The sequence below is a fragment of the Microcaecilia unicolor genome, chromosome 3, assembly GCF_901765095.1.
Source record: "Microcaecilia unicolor chromosome 3, aMicUni1.1, whole genome shotgun sequence".
NCBI lineage: Eukaryota > Metazoa > Chordata > Amphibia > Gymnophiona > Siphonopidae > Microcaecilia > Microcaecilia unicolor.
This window is the reverse complement of record NC_044033.1, coordinates 320,239,846-320,257,841: the sequence shown is the minus strand read 5'-3', so window position 1 is coordinate 320,257,841 and position 17,996 is coordinate 320,239,846.

Sequence of the window (17,996 nt, the reverse complement as noted above, 5' to 3'; positions counted from 1 at the left end):
GGTAGCGCACCCAATTAGAACTACCACCAGGGTAGCGCATGCACCAAATCTTGCGGTAGAAAATAATTTTCTATTTTCTACAGGAGGGGGGTAACCGGCCGAGCGCTCACATTGGCACATGCTGAATGGTTACCAGGTGGGAAGCATGTTAGCCCTTACTGGTAGATCAAAGGGTAGTGGTAAGGGCTCAGGCCATAAATAGGCGTGCACTAATTTTAATATTAGCGCAGGCCCATTTACCAGTCCATTAATTGTATTTTTCCCAGCCATGGTAAAAAAATGGCTCAACGCATGCCTAAAAGAAACACCCACAATACCGCAGGCCACGTTTTACCATGGCCTTGTAAAAGGACCCCTAACAGAAGAAAATATTTGTAGTTACACAGCAGATGATAGACTGTCAAAATACCCAGTGTACCTGAATGTAACTCACCTTGAGCTACTACCGAAATAAAGAAGAAAGAACACCAATAAATCATGGATGAGGAACATTCTGTACAGTATATGTAGACAGTCATTTTATAGCAAGGAAAGTAATTTCTGAGGGCACATAAGTGCTTACGTTACATCTATTTTATAAAGGATATATATATACACACTTACGTGCCTTTAGAAATTAGCCGGTGAAACGTAGGAATAGATATTTTCATGGCCTTTGAGTCAGCTGCAATTGGTCCACATATTTACAGTCATGTACATATGCCAGTTTGTGTGTACATCTAAATTGATTAATTAACCAATTAGCACCAATAATTGGCTTTTAAACAAGCAATTATTGGCATTAATTGAAAACAATTAACATGTACAGGCTTGACATGCCCCTATTATTCTCCCCCATGTATGCCTCCTTCCAATTGTGTGCTATGACATTTACATGAAAGTCTATAGTGAAAAGCTTAGGGCAAGCACATTCGTAAATGCAGGTGCTCTTTTTACAGAATTGCCTCAGATATTAAGATCAGCAAGCAAGTTATAGGTGATGCTCTTTGAGCACAATTCTCAAAGCAATGAGGGTACATGGGCTGGCAGGAAATTCCCATTAAATGGCTAAGCTCTATCGAGCAGGGACTGTCTCTCTGTGTCAGGTGTTCAGCGCTGCGTGCGTCTGGTAGCGCTATACAAATGTTAATAATAATAATAAAAATGTGCACATTCTTTCATAATATATGTGTTGTGGGTGAGGGGTGTTTTCATAGGGATCAGAAAATAATGCATGTGGATTGTGATTCAAGTCTAAGGTGGTGGGGGGGGGGGGGAGTTGCCAATATTGGCTACAATTAAGACGTTATTTTACTCTTAACTACTAACTAGGTCTGACTGCTTAAAATTAGACTTCTGCTAAAACAGCATGAGTTAATGGTAAAATAACACATCTTAACAGGTTGTTCCCCCCCCCCCCCCCCCCCCCCAGTTCAGTACATTCTGTAGAAAAGCTACACAAAAATCAGGTACTGAAGTTTGCAGGTACATTGTACTTGCAACAAGTTTTATGAGCATATCAAATCTTCTCAATGTATGGATAAAATATATCTGAAATGTGTTTTTAACTCTATCCAATAAATAACAACAGATATCCTTCAGAGATGCAAATGTTCTGTCTGGCTTCAAATCTGAAAACTGGATCATAGTAATATGGAATTCTGTCTCACCTGGGGTAGATGTTATCATTAGACTTATCTTTAGTACAAATGCTGCTTTATTTCAAGGTGCAGTACATATGAAATAACTGAATAACATTTTTTAAATTACAATATGATAGCATTCTCCAAACTATGACTTGAAATAAACTGCCATATAATAAACTTATCTGCCAGTAGATTGTGAGTTTCCAAATGAATTAATTCATTACTGATTTCTAGTGTCTGCAATGTTTCCGTAACCCTACTTCCCCAGCCTTTTCAGGTCCAAGGCAGGGCTACATTTTCAAAAATATAGTACAGCACACCAAACTAAACAGTATAAAGACAGAAGAGACTCAAATGACCAACAGAGAAACTAAAGAAGCACTCAGCACCCCATTAGAGACAGGAAGGCTCAAATGAAGAGGCTCAAGAAGGGGAAGAGGAGAGGAGGAGGTGCTGTGTGCAAGGTGCTGGAGGAAGCAGGGTCCTGCAATCCCGCTTTGCATGCTGCTAGTTATTTCCTACACTCTGTGGATCATGCTGTATCTAGGATGCAGAGGGATGTGTGATTATACATGTGCTGAGAAAGGAGCTCCTGAATGTTCAACAGCCATCGGTAGGGTGTATGTGGCGGGGAGGGGGTGTTTGTTTTTAAGATGCTGAATTGTAGGTTGAATTTTGGATTATTTTTAGACTTTTTCTTCATTTTTAGACATAGAGAACATAAGAGTAGCCATACTGGGTCAGACCAGTGGTCCATGTAGCCCAGAATCCTGTTTCCAACCGTGGCCAAACCAGGTCACAATGACTTGCAGAAACCCAAATCATGGAAACATTCCATGCTATAAATTCCATGGCAATAGTTTGTGTTATCATTTGTGTTAGTATTATTTCCCAATACATGTTAGAACTTTTTAGTGGCACATCAGTTATCTTTACAGATGAAAACTTGTAGGACAACATGCATTTAATCATTTTAGAGTGCACTAATGTTTTAATGATTAACAACCTTCCTTCAAAAACTGCACTGGCTACCAGAGGCTCAAGAAGGGGAAGAGGAGGAGGTGCTGTTTGCAAGGTGCTGGAGGAAGCAGGGTCCTGCAACCCCTGCTTTGCCTGCAGCTTGTTATTGCCTATATTCTGTGGATCATGCTGTATCTAGGACAGAGAGAGGTATGTGTGATTATACATGTGCTCAGAAAGGAGCTCCTGAATGTTTAACAGCCACTGGTAGAGTGTGTGTGTATGTGGGGGGGGGGGGGGGGGGGGGGGGGGAGGGGGGTTATTTTGAGACATTCAATTGTAGGTTCAATTTTGTGGGGGAGGGGTTTTTAGACATATTTCATTTCATTTCATACATTTGTGTTAATATTATTTTCTAATACCTGTTAGAATGTTTTAATGTCATGTCAGTTGTCTTTTCAGATAAACACTTGTAGGGCAACGTGCATTAAATGAATCATTTTAGAGTGCACTAATGTTTTAATACTATAACAAAACAGAGGCAGCAATCTGCACATAGACAGTCCCAAACAGAATAGAACAGACCATTATATTGAAGACACAGGTATTTATTGACCAAAATGTCTGATGTGGTCACATTTCACCTTCCAAGAGGCTGTCAGGGGCTACACTGTACAATCAAAGCATGTGTGTCTTCAAGTATAAGACCCTAAAGCATATTTACTAAGTTTTTTCTACATATTATGGCTTTTTGAAGCTTTTAAAGTGCTTTCAATGTAGGGCACCTCTGACCTCAGGCATGCAGCATATAAACCTGCTAGCTCAAGTGTGCTTGTTTTCATGCTGATTAAGAAGGAGAAATCCTGCAAGCCAGAGAGCTGCTGTTTGTAAGTAATTGTTTTCCTATTTGTCAATCTTGAAGCATTTTGGAATCAATTATTGGCGCTATATTTATTTTTTAAATAACTTTTGTTGCTCTTCTTAGAACCAGAGAAGTAAAAGAGAAGCTGGACATAGTTGAATATTTTCACTAGGACAACCTGGATCACCTATCGTCTATAGAAGTTGCTGGAACAGCTCTCGAGGCTGAAGAATTAAATATCCTGGGGATCAACACTTCCAACCAGGACCAAGCTGACACGTATTGCATCTGGAGCCTGCCTGAGTCTCTCTGCATATTAACAGCAAAGACTGAAAATAATACTCTTCTGTTATACTACTTGTTACAAACTATTACACTCATAAAATGAATTAGAGGGGATATCTGCAATCTCATAAGAAGTAAAGAATATAAGACAGATAGAAGATTTTGTAAATTCTATTTGTAAACTGCTTCTGCCAAAGTAACAGCCTCTGCTATTATTATTGTCCCAGATATTTGCCAAACAAAGCTCTTAAATTAACAAGTTGATTCAAAATGACATACTGGGTTAGTATGACTCATTCACTGTGTAGAGAGTGCAGACCGTATGGAATATATCTCGGCGGTCTCCTGGTCTTTACCAGTCCTAGCCCTGGTCCCAACCAAAGAAATGAGTTATGTGAGTGGTTCCCCTTTATAGTTATATGGTAATACCATGAAATCCACCTTACACCCAGCGAGTTATCTGGGCAATGACAATGCATATCAACAATGCCTGGTTAACGTTTGGGTCCTATCCAATTTTGCTCCCAGACCACCCTGGCACTAATCGGCAGGCACCAAGTTGGTCAGAACTGATATTCAGAGACACTCTCTGGTAATACAAAGCAGGAGCCTCTCTTACCTGGTTAAACTATGCTGAATATCCACCCTATAATTAATATCAAATTCTTGAGATGACTTCCCACTTGCATATGTAGAACAGACAGCAGCTCTTTCCTCAAATGCTCACCTTCTTAAAAACACTGTAAGGGCTTCTGGGACCCGATCACAGGACTATGGGGTAATTCACACTTCCAGTAGCTCAGAAGAGAAATAATTGGGCTTGTGTGTTTTTTAAAATACATTTTTTAATTCAGCATTTTATTTAAACAGAGAACAATTTAACAATAATTATCAGGAAGCACAGAAAACACAAGTTAACAATGCATGTACAATATGACAGATTCAGTTGGCATTCAAGGGTTCCCACATTTTGTGATAGGATTGCATGCGATTTAAACATTCAGCAGCAACAGCCTCACATTTAAAATACATTTTTAAAATTAAAGTTAATAGCTGAATTCTGAAAGTTATAAATAATATTTCTGTTGGACTTGGGTATTTAATCCTACAAAATTATTTGTTTAAATTATTATAGTTCTTGATGTGGTGGTGTACAATAATCAATAAAGAAAATACAAAGAAACACTATATAATAATAGGAAAGGAAACTTTAAGAAGAGTGGGAAAACACATGCAGAAGACAAGCTTAACAGGTAGGCATATTAGCAGTAACGTCTACAATAAAACATTTATTACACCAGTATTTTCCAAGTCAATCCTGGAGTACCCCTTGCCGGTCAGGTTTTCATGATATCCACAATGAATAAGCATGAAAGAGATCTGTATAATATGGAATCAGTTCATGCAAATCAATTTCATGCATATTCATTGTGCATATCCTGAAAACCTGACTGGCAAGGGGGTACTCCAGGACTGACTTGGGAAACACTAGTTTACGGTACTTTGAACCTTTTATAAATTTAAATGGCCCTCGTTTAGCATCCAAGGGTTCCTTTTACCAAGCTGCAGTCATCATTAACGTGTTGGAACAATCACTTTCAGATATATCTCAGCGACAAACTTTATTAATATCATTGGTCTTTGAACAAGATCTTAATGCTATCATGAAACAATATTTTAAAAATGCTATGAAAAACTTTTGTGGATCAAGGGTTTGGATTTATCCGGATGTCACTAAGATGACTCAAGAAAAAAGGAAACTATTTCTGTTACTTAGAGAGGAAACCAGGGCAATTCGAGCTAGTTTCTTGTTATCTTACCCATGTAAATGTATTGTGAAATATCAAAATGTGAAATATGTTTTCTTTGAGTCAGACCAACTTAAAAGTTTTTTGGATCAAAAAAAGCTCTCCAGTGTAACTCCAGTGAGAAGTACAATAGCTGATTAATATTTAAGATTGTGTAAAAAGAAAAATGCCTTAATTATTTTGATATATTTCCTTTGATCTCCTTGTCTATGTTGGAATGCCCCCAATTATTGAGGTCTAAGGAAGAGAAAATATATCTTTATGTTAATGATTTTGATAATCATATGTTTAAATGATTTTCTAACTCTGTGTTTCTAATACAAGATGTAAGGCTTCTTTATGTTAATAATAAATAAATAATAAATTTTAAAAAAAATGGCATAGCAAGGGGTGCACTGAGGGTCTCTTGATAATTTTTAAATATACAAACACAAACCACACACATAAATATTTTTGCAGAGGGGCAGATATGCTAACCACTATTACCACCTCCTCTGGAAACGAGTTCCAGAGCTTAACTATACGTTGAGTGAAAAAACATTTCCTCCTACTTGTTTTAAAAATATTTCCATGTAACTTCATTGAGTGTCCCTTAGTCTTTGTACTTTTTGAAAGAGTAAAAATTGGTTCATTTCTACTTATTTTACACCACTCAGGATTTTGTAGACCTCAGTCATATGTCCCCTCAGACATCTCTTTTCCAAGTTGAAGCCTCTTTAGCCTTTCCTCATATGAGAGGAGTTCCATCCCCTTTATTATTTTGGTCGCTCTTATTGAACTTTTTCTAATTCTGCTATATATTTTTTGAGATACAATGACCAGAACTGAACGCAGTACTCAATGTGTGGTCACACCATGGAATAATACAGAGGCATTATAGTATTCCTGCTCTTATTTACCATCCCTTTCCTAATAATTCCTTGAATCCTGTTTGTTTTTTTGGCTACTGCCACACATAAAGAAGAAGATTTCGGCATATTGTCTACAATGACATCCACATCTTTTTTTTGAGTGCTGACTCCCAAGGTGAACCCTAGCATCATGTAACTACGATTTTTAGTTATTGAGCACATTATGGCATATATATGATATACACTAAGGGATACTGTATATGTATAGGTTGTCAATTGTTTCTTATCACTGTGTATATATTTTTATTCTATTTTGATGTTTTTAAGATTTTGTATTATTTATGTCACATTTTTATATTGTATTTATTGGGTAAGCATGTTTAATTGGTATATATTTTGATACACTTCTATATACTATTAAGTGCTTATCATGGTATTTTCTTTGTTTTACTTTATAATTGTTATTATTTTTATTATTCATTGTAATTCTGAATATTTATTATTTTGTAGCCCCTGACACTGCTCTTATGTGGAGAAACATGGCCTGTGATGGGCATTGCTTTGGTTTGTGTTATCAATAAAAATTTGTTGGTATTTGTCATTGAAATGCTTGGTTTGTTTCCATGTTGGAGTTTGCAGATCAGTTGCCCTGTTATTTCCTATAACCTTTTCCTCCAGGAAATTGTCCAAACTTTTTAAAACCCAGATAGGCTAACCGCCATTACCACATCCTTCAGCAACGAGTTCCAGAGCTTAGCTATTCTTAGCATGAAAACAAATCTTTCCTCCTATTTGTTTTAAAAGTATTTCCATGTAATTTCATTGAGTATCCCCTAGACTTTGTACTTTTTGAAAGAGAGAAAAATTGATTCACTTTTACCCGTTGTACACCACTCAGGATTTTATAGACCTCAGTCATATCCTCTCAGTTGTCTCTTTTCCAAACTGAAGAGCCCTAACCTCTTTAGTCTTTCCTCACATGGGAGGAGTTCCATCTCCTTTATCATTTTGGTTGCTCTTCTTTGAACCTTTTCAAATTCCACTATATATTTTTGAGATACAGTGACCAGAATTCAATGCAATACTCAAGGTGAGGTCACACCATGGAGTGAGATGGAGGCATTAAAATAGTCTTGGTCTTATTTTGCATCTCTTTCCTAATAACTCCTAGCATCCTGTTGGCTCATTTAACTGCTGCCACACACTGGGCAGAAGATTTCAGCGTATTGTCTACAATGACACCCAGATCGTTTTCTTGAGTACTGACTCCCAAGGTGAACCCTAGAACCCTAGCATCAGGTAACTACGATTTGGATTATTCTTCTCAATGTGCATCACTTTGCATTTATCCACATTAAATTTTATCTGCCATTTGGATGCCCAGTCTTCCTGTAAGTTTTCACAGTCTATCTGTATTTTACAGCTTTGAATAGTTTTGAGTCATCTACAAATTTAATCCCCTCACTTGTCATTTTGATTTTCAGATCATTTATACATATATTAAATACAGACAGTGATTCATGCCAAATCACCTAGAATGGTGGTAAAGTGTTTAAGTACTGTCAGGAAAATTAGGATAGTGCAGACTCATGCTAACCCTTACCCATGTGCCCCAGCATAAATCCCTCTTTCTTTTATCTCTTCTGACCCCCCCCCCCCCCCCAAGGAGGTTAGATTGAGAACAGAAGATGGCATGAGCCTGTCTAGCCCATTATATGGGCTGAAACCAGTAGGCAGAACTTGCCACCATTTTTGCTCACCCAAAATAATAGCAAACACTACTGAAAACAATAACAAAAGATTATTAGAAATTACAGACCATCTTTAAAAAAGACAAAAGCTGTTCCAGTTGGATAGGCAGTGCCTTAAAAGGTGGAGGACAAAAGATTCTTTTTAACTTATTTTATAGCTTTTTCATTTATTTGAAAGCTTCCCATATGTAGATATAAACATCATGAAATAAAAATTGAATGTCATTAAAACATCTTAAAAATTATTGTAGCTTATAGGAACAGCAGTTATACACTCTGTATTTTGTGTGCATTTTTCTACACTGTTCTATACAATAGAAATGGCGAAATTTCAGTGATATCCTGTTTCCTGATGGGTTCATCTTAATTGTTGTTGTAATCTGCCTTGGGAAGATTGGTGTTATAAAGATTGAATATATTGAAATTAAATAGAAGTAAAATTAAATTCTCCTTTTATTGGGGCACATGGAATCACATGTTCACCTCACTTCTTTTGTAGAAGTTTAGATACACAAATGGATTATTTTATTTTTGAGCATGTTTCAGGGACAGGTGGTTTTATAAGACAAAATAAAAATAAATATTTTATTCATGCAGATCTCTTTTGTGTAAACATACGTAAATGGGCTATGATCCTCTAATGTAGTCCATTGGTTTTCTTATATTTTGTGCTTGTAATGACTTATACAGTGCCAAAACTGTGAACTCTTATCTCTTCTATCTGGTGGATAATATAAGGAGCTCATTGTGAACATTATCCACCCTAAAAAGTTGTTTTGTGACTGTACTTGAGGAATTACGATATTGAATAAATATGTTTTTGTTCCTAATCATGCATCCAATTGTTATATAATCAGAGAGGTATGGTATGGTCATATTTTCAATATGGTAATGCTAAGGAACAGGTTATTTTGAGTTAGTCTTCATTGGATAAACTTGCTTTCCATGTGCCATCACCATCCAGCTAGATAGGCAGTGTCTAAAAAGGTGGAGGATAAAATTTGTTTTTACATTTATATCCCACATTATCCCAAGCAAACAGGTTCAATGTGGCTTACATTTGAAAATACAGTGAGACAGAATAATATAATTCAGTTATATGATAGGAGGAAGTAGACAGATATGTCTAAAACATTTAACAAATTCGAGATTAGCATATAAGCCAACTGGGCATTTAAAAGTCTTACATTTTAAATGAATTATTACATGCGCACACCAAAACAGGCATCCACACATACATAACATAACATAACATAACATAACATAACATAACATAACATATAAACAACAACTTCTACAGAGTACATCCAAAACTTAATTTTAATTTTCTTATCTCCATCTTCCAAAATGATAGACATCAGATGTATAGATCAGTAGGACCCAAAGCAGTCCAAAACAAGTAAAGTCAGAAACAACACAGTTTATGCCTAACTGTTCAACCACCCTTAAGATTAACCGTGGGGTTTAAAAAGCAAAGCCACTTGCATGTAAGGACAGGATAAATGAATTAAAACAAAGTTTAAAGCAAATACCCTTAATATGTAATACTTGATAAGTAGTAGTAGTAGCAATAATGAAACATAGCAGGTAGCCTGAGCCAACAGATTTATTTTCCACTGAATATAATTAACTTTGAATGAACTTGGCGGCTAATAGTGTGATGAACTGGACAATGTTGGCACATTTAGATTGACTCTGGACAGAACTTCGGCATGAAGGAAGCCCTTCCCTCATTATTCAACGCCTCTGTGAAATAGTAGTAATAAAAAAAGGCAAGTGCATTTTTATAATATACCACTGCATTCCACAAAACAGTACTGCAGCAGTAGTTACTCCAAACTTGTAACTGTTATGTGTCAAGCTGCTGTGTACCCATTGCTGGCTGTGCATAAACATTGTAGTCTAACGCCACAGGTCACTGCAACGACACCTCGTTTGCCGTGGTCCCCCACCCCTCCTGGCTACGGCCATGCCCTAACGCTATGGCTTGTATCTATTCGCAAGTCATGTGGGATCATATGGCTTTTAATGTACACATGAATGCCTGAAGCATCCCTCCCTTACCTATACCCTGTTATGGCTACTCTATCGCCCTGGCTCCTCTATCACCCTGACAGCCCAGGCTCTCACTGTTCGGTCTCACTGCTGCCCTTCTATGCGCCCACCGCCTTTCCCTATGCCCAATGTACATACGAGTGACTGCATATCCAAATCTGCTGCAGCTCATTCTGGATATGGATACCTGTAATAGAATATAATGGAAAGTGACATGTTAGCACAGTGCAAGCAACCATTATCACTTTGCTGTGGATGCCTTAATGGGTCCAATGTACCGCTTGTATACATTAGACGGGTCTGATGTAGCAGTTGTGTACATTAGGTCACCATCGGCCCAGTCTTTTGATGGCCTCTATGGACACTCCTAGCGCTGCCCCTGCCGAAGCTGCCCCAATCCTAAATGAGTGAGTACTGTACATAGTGTATGAATCAGCAGGCTGGTCTTTGGTCTTTGTTTTAAGTCGGCTTGAAGGTTCAGGACAGGGCATGTCCCTCTTAATACGTGACGCGGCCATTACAGCCACGGCAATTGACCTACTTATTCACAAATCAAAAATGGATCAGAACGGACATGCCCTGGTGGGCATGCTTGTACATAGCCACCAACTCACTGACTCGCAGAGCACCATGCCAAGCTAATGAGCATGCGCATTTGCCTCGACGGCCCTTGAACTCAGTGTCACATATCTCCACTAATGTTGCGAAGAGACAGCCCATTTCCCTGCCGGTACTGGGTTTTCTTTTACCTGGGTAGGGTACTCCCGGCCTGCCCTATCCTCTCATCAGTCTCATGACAACAAATGACCTAGGTGGATTTTGGACCGAGAAAACTGATGGCTGCGAACATGATTGAGTCCTGGTTTCTGCTAATTCCCTTCATACTTGCTGGGGGCCGGGAATATATCAGTACCACCCTGCTCTTCTATGTGTTGACTATATGTGCGGTTGTGTATCTTGGCTGCGAGGTGTCTGTTAATTATCGCAGCATCGGGTCCCATTTCCAGGTCTGCGCTCTAAGAACGAGAAAGAGCATCCGCTATATAAACATTCTCCCTGCCTGGTATATGTTTAGCTGTAATCACTGCGGAACTATCTGTCTGCGCACATAACTTGTGGGAAGTGCATGGCGGACAACTACTGCCATATTGTCTGAGGTAAATACAATCAACTTGTTAGATACGCCAGGTCCCCCCAGGAAACGTGATATCCTACATGGTCCCTGCTGGAACCCGAGCTTGCTGTGCACCCCGCTCCCTGGAAGTAAATCTGCCGCATCTGTGGAGAAACTGCAGGGCTTCCGTGGGAGTGGGTGAATCATGCCAGAATGAAATCCCATTAGAATGGGCGAAGAACCTGCTAAATCTTGCTTCATGTCCTGTGTACGTCTGAGATGAAAATGCACTTTGTTCGTTCCTGATGTTGCTAAAGCTATTGGGAATCACCCTTATTGCGAAGCCTACTGGACCCAGGAGTTCCTGTACGTGCTTCAGCCTTGCTTTTTTTTACAGTGCCACATCGCATTCACCGCTCTGGCAAGCTTATGAATTTTGTCAGCCGGCAGTCTGGAACATCTAGTTCTAATTAATACCTAAAAGCGTAAGGATTCGCTGTGGGCCTACTGTTTTTTCGACGGCTAATGGGATGTCCAATTTCTGTGCCAAGCGGATAAAAACCTGTAACATGTCCGTCCCCTCTTGAGATTCCCGGCCTATGAACAGGAAGTCCTCAATATAGTGGACCAGAGCTCCAGCGAGGGCTAGTTGCTCCGCTACTCAGTGCACAAAAATGCTAGGCTGTTCGAAGTCTACGCACTGGAAGCAAAGCCTGTAGCACGTCCGTCCACTCTTGTGATTCCCGGCCTATGAACAGGAAGTCCTCCAGATAGTGGACCAGAGACCTAACGGGGGCTAGTTGCTCCACTACCCTGTGCACCAAAATGCTAAGCTGTTTGAAGTCTGCGCACTAGATATGGCCGCACATGAGGACGCATTTATCGCATTTATCGGAGTGGAGGAGTGGCCTAGTGGTTAGGGTGGTGGACTTTGGTCCTGGGGAATGAAGAAATATGTTAGCCTTGCTAGCCCTTGCTCTCAGTAAAATACAGGCCAATGGCTTATAATAAGAGCTAGGCTTCTTAAAATCAAAATCACCTCTGATACAAAAGAGAGCTAGCTTGTAAGAATCAGAGATCACCTTTGACACAGTTATATTTCACAGTAGCAAGTGCTGAGCTGGCAAGGGAGGGGGTTTTTGCTCTTGGAAATATTCCTGGGACTGGCACCTGTGAGAAGTTAGAGCAAAGCTGTTAGGGCTAATGTACGTCATTAGAAGGTCGGATGCAGGGGGGTGGGGGGTAAGCACACCAAGGGAGGAGGTGGAGCGGAAGAGGGCAACATGACCTGTGAGATCATCTCACAGATGGGCTCTCAAGAGATTTTGTTTATACTTAGGGCTTGAGAATATGTGAAGTTATTTTAATTAAACTGATAAGGGCTAGGAGCCCTGTTGAGACAGCTGGGGTCCATTGAAATGAATAGGGCCAAAATTGTATATAAGTAGCAGTTTGAGGGGTATTAAATTAGACAAGAGGAGAAGAAGAACAGAGAAAGAAGACTCCAGAAGGCTAGAGAGAGCGAGAGGTCGTACCATAATATGCGGTTCCATTATGTGAATGCTTGACTTGCCCGTACTGCTATTGGTAAGATTATAATAAACTTTCTTATTATATCTATTGAATACTGGGTTCCTTCCTAATTACAGACCTAGCTACAGCCTGGTCTATGCAGACCTACCATGCGCAGATACAGGATTGGGGTAATTAAGCATCTAGAGGGGATTTGCAGTTCTCTCTAGGATAGTACAGAGAGCCCATGGCTTCTGCTGCCCAAATGGGTGAGGCAGACCTAATTATTTACAGGAACTGAGGAACTGAGTTCGATTCCCACTTCAGGCACAGGCAACTCCTTGTGACTCTCGGCAAGTCACTTAACCCTCCATTGCCCCATGTAAGCCGCATTGAGCCTGCCATGAGTGGGAAAGCACGGGGTACAAATGTAACAAAAACAAAACAATAGAACCTCTCCTAGAACCTGACACCTAACAAGGGAAAGGGCTGTGGGTGTAAAGGCAAGGGCGAAAATCCGAATCTCCGTCCATCTTAGCCAAATGCGCCTAGTTGCCTTGCCGCCGAATTATTTGAATGGCGTTGTCTACCGATGCATATTGTACTGTACAGCTGCTAGGGTCAATGTAGTCATTTACTGATGTTCCTATGTGGTGGGCCTACCTTTCCCCAGCTCCTTCCTTGGTATTATGCCTATCGGAGACACTGTCATTGCCTTGAATGGCGGGTCCACAAACAGCCCCGCTATGCAGCCTAGCAATAGTTTTTTTGGTAATCTTGCCTGCAGCAATCTGTCGATGCCTGTGAATCGAGGATGCATTGTTGGGGTATGCATGTGACTCGAGGATGCATTGTTGGGGTAGTGTTGTAACTGTTGGACCTCTAATATGGAATCGTGCAACCAGATTGGAACCCTGTGGTGATGTACCCGTTCTGTCAGGGTAACGAACTAACCTTGAAGCTTAATGGCTTCCGGACCCTGTCCTGTGTTAATAGATTGCTGTCTCCTGTCTCTTAAGCTTGATGGGGGGAGCGCTAGCTCCCTCAGTACCCTGTCCCGTGTTCATATTTTACTGTTCCCTGTCTCTGGGAAGCCTGCATTGCCCTGCAGCATGCCCGTGCGGGCGTGTCAGGTTCTAGGTGCAATGTCCGCTGTTATATTGGTAGCATAGCCTCCGTCCTGCCTTTGTCCTGACGGTATTGCCTGAAAGGACTAGCACTGGCGCTGACCCGATATGTATAGATTGTCTGCACTGCTTTCTTGTAAATTTAATATCGTAGTTAAGCCATGCCCGTCCCCTGAATAGCTCATGCGCTTTTAAACTTATATTCCATATCCCACACCAAGTCCAGGCCCCCTTCCGTTTTCTTCACTATAGTGAGTGTCCTGAGTATGTGAACAGCCTATGACCAGTCCGTGAAGGACCTGAATATCTTTGGCTTCTTATCCTGCTTGAATGGTGACATTACTCTATCCCTGCTTACGGTACCCTCCTCATGCAACTCCCGCACAAGGAGGGAGAAAATATCGATCCACCTGTATTGTGAGAATGGTACCTAATGCATCGCTCCTGTGATTAAGTACTCCCACATCCTGACTGGTCCCCTGTGTACCGACTGGTGCCACAACCGCATTCTGTCCTGCCATATTGGGTTCTGTTACCCGTTCTCATTGTCCCTTACTGCACATCTAGTTATGTCATGCGTCTGCACTGGAAGGAGTGTGTTGCATATCTAGTTATGTCATGCGTCTGCGCTGAAAGGAGTGTAGTGCTGTCATTAGGCTTACCACTTGCCCCCGCAACTAAGAAGGTGGAGTCTGCGATGCTGCTACCTCCCTTGCAGGCCCCTGCACCGTCTATGCTTGTGGTGTAGGTCCCTTGTGACTTCTAAGGTCCGGGGCTACAGTACTCCGCGTCTTAGCTGGCGTAGTTTTGGTGGGCCACTTGGCTGGCCTTGCTGGTGCATATGTCTCCTTCGCATGCTGCAATGGCATTACTGCAATGGAGAGACTAAAAGTACAGACAATTTAAAGCAAAATGACCTCATAATAACTCATTGTGGTGACGCTGGCTTCCCCAATAGTTGTGTGTATCCTATGGCGCCTGTGTAAACTGTACCCTCCTTGCTTACAGCTGCATATCCGGCTGCGTGCTGTCTGCGCAGTGCGCCCTTCCCTAAATGGCCAGCCTAAAGCCCCACGGGCGATGGCCGTTACATTCAAATTTGGCCTGGCAGTCAAAATGGCCGCCATATGCACAATGGGCCGCTAAAATTAAAATGGCCGGGCTCCTGTACACCCGGCAAATAAATCAGTAAGACCGCTGGTCCTTATATCAAAATGGCTGCAGTTTTCAAATTAGCCGTGTTAGTTCACGTGGCCGCTCTAGTCAAAATGGCCGCTAAGTGCACATGGCCCTCTAGGACTAACACCGTTGTACCAACCCTTCCCCCCGTGGACCTGGTCCTAACGGCAGCTGGGTGTAGCATACTGTAACCGATATGTTTGTCCGTCGCCCCTAAGTACTGTGTCCCGCTAGGCTGGCACCAACGATATGATATCAATTGGTCTGGCCTATGCAGTGTGTCAAAGACACATGTGTGCGGTATCCTAGGTGGCCGCTGTGGTTAAATGTGTATTTGGAATGTCCGTTCTAGTGAATTTTTAGCGCCATAAAAATGGCCGCCTTTTTCAAATTTTACTGCTAGTCGAAATGGGCGGTGTATTGAAAGTGGCTGCCGTTTTTACAATCGGCACTCCTGCAAATGGCCGCCTTATCGAAATTCACTGCTGCCATACGTGCCTCTGTAGGTTAATGGCCGACTGTATGGGCGGGCAATTACAACGCGAGGCGAAGTGCATGTTCCGCCAATTTTGGACTCCCCCTAAGTGGCCCGCAAGAGAAGACCCTGACTAGCGAGGATCGCATTGTGGACGTTTATGCAAAAACCCGCACCTCAAATATCGCATGGCAGGCCAATCATGCAGACATGGCGCCAGTAAATAACGATTAGGATGAACCGTAGTTGACCGAGTAGAAAACACGGCATGGCCGTAGCGCTGCGTGACATGGGCGGCTTATACAACACTAGCCATTAAGCCCGTTAAAACGGGCGAGTTTTTTAAATTTTACCTCCATGTGCAGCAAGTCTGCTCTGTCCCCTGTCCTCCCCCCATGTCCAGCAACCCTCCTCTGTCCTCTTCTCTCACCCCATGTCAAGCCACCGTCCTCTGTTCCCTGCCCTCCCAAAGAGACAGTGAGTGTGAGAATGAGCAGCTAGTGTGTGTGCTTGTGTGTCTCTGTGTGTGAGTGAGTGAGTGAGTGAGAGAGAGTGCTTGTGAGCTGTTAGTACTCCCTGTCTCATTGGAGGTTCAGTGTCTCCTTGTAGTCAGTTGTTGGAGCTGTGTGTCGGTGGAGGTTCAGTGTCTCCTTGTAGTCAGTTGTTGGAGCTGTGTGTCGGTGGAGGTTCAGTGTCTCCTTGTAGTCAGTTGTTGGAGCTGTGTGTCGGTGGAGGTTCAGTGTCTCCTTGTAGTCAGTTGTTGGAGCTGTGTGTCAGTGGAGGTTCAGTGTCTCCTTGAAGTCAGTTGTTGGAGCTGTGTGTCAGTGGAGGTTCAGTGTCTCCTTGTAGTCAGTTGTTGGAGCTGTGTGTCAGTGGAGGTTCAGTGTCTCCTTGAAGTCAGTTGTTGGAGCTGTGTGTCAGTGGAGGTTCAGTGTCTCCTTGTAGTCAGTTGTTGGAGCTGTGTGGCAGTGGAGGTTCAGTGTCTCCTTGTAGTCAGTTGTTGGAGCTGTGTGTCAGTGGAGGTTGTGTCTCCTTGTAGTCAGTTGTTGGAGCTGTGTGGCAGTGGAGGTTCAGTGTCTCCTTGTAGTCAGTTGTTGGAGCTGTGTGTCAGTGGAGGTTCAGTGTCTCCTTGTAGTCAGTTGTTGGAGCTGTGTGGCAGTGGAGGTTCAGTGTCTCCTTGTAGTCAGTTGTTGGAGCTGTGTGGCAGTGGAGGTTCAGTGTCTCCTTGTAGTCAGTTGTTGGAGCTGTGTGTCGGTGGAGGTTCAGTGTCTCCTTGTAGTCAGTTGTTGGAGCTGTGTGTCGGTGGAGGTTCAGTGTCTCCTTGAAGTCAGTTGCTGGAGCTGTGTGGCAGTGGAGGTTCAGTGTCTCCTTGTAGTCAGTTGTTGGAGCTGTGTGTCAGTGGAGGTTCAGTGTCTCCTTGTAGTCAGTTGTTAGAGCTGTGTGGCGGTGGAGGTTCAGTGTCTCCTTGTAGTCAGTTGTTGGAGCTGTGTGGCAGTGGAGGTTCAGTGTCTCCTTGTAGTCAGTTGTTGGAGCTGTGTGGCAGTGGAGGTTCAGTGTCTCCTTGTAGTCAGTTGTTGGAGCTGTGTGGCAGTGGAGGTTCAGTGTCTCCTTTTAGTCAGTTGTTAGAGCAGTTTGAAAGGCAGGCTCGTTTTTTCAGTCTTGTGCCGGTCTCCCTCCCCCCATACATGTTGTTGTTGTTGTTGTTGTTCCGCCCCTTCTGCTGACTCCTGCTGTTCAGTGAGCCAAAGGGGCGGGACAGCCATGTCTTTGCTTCATGCTGCAAAGCAGGACTTGTGTGTGTGTGTGCTGCGAGTGAATGTACCTGTTTACCTTTTTCTGTTGGCCCCAGAACGTTTTTTGATCCCTGCTTGGTTTCTGCTGCGGATTTTTTTGTTGCCTCGGCCACTTCGTCATTCCTGCTGTGCCCTTGTACATGGTGGTTCTCTTCTCCATCCTCCCTCCCTCTCCCACCGATGTCCATGCCCCCTCCTTCCCTCCCTTTTGGCTGCATTACGTCCTCCTTCAATTTCCACGCTCCCTCCCCTCCCCTCCCTATTGGCTGCATTACGTCCTCCTTCGATTTCCATGCCCCCTCCTTCCCTCCCTATTTGCTGCATTACGTCCTCCTCCGATTTCCACACCCCCTCCTTCCCTATTGGCTGCATTACGTCCTCCTTCATTTTGCACGTCCCCTCCCCTCCCTATTGGCTGCATTACATCCTCCTCCAATTTCCACGCCCCCTCCTTCCCTCCCTATTGGCTGCATTACGTCCTCCTCCGTTTTCCGTGCCCCCTCCCCTCCCTATTGGCTGCATTATGTCCTCCTCCGATTTCCACGCCCCCTCCTTCCCTATTGGCTGCATTACGTCCTCCTTCATTTTCCACGTCCCCT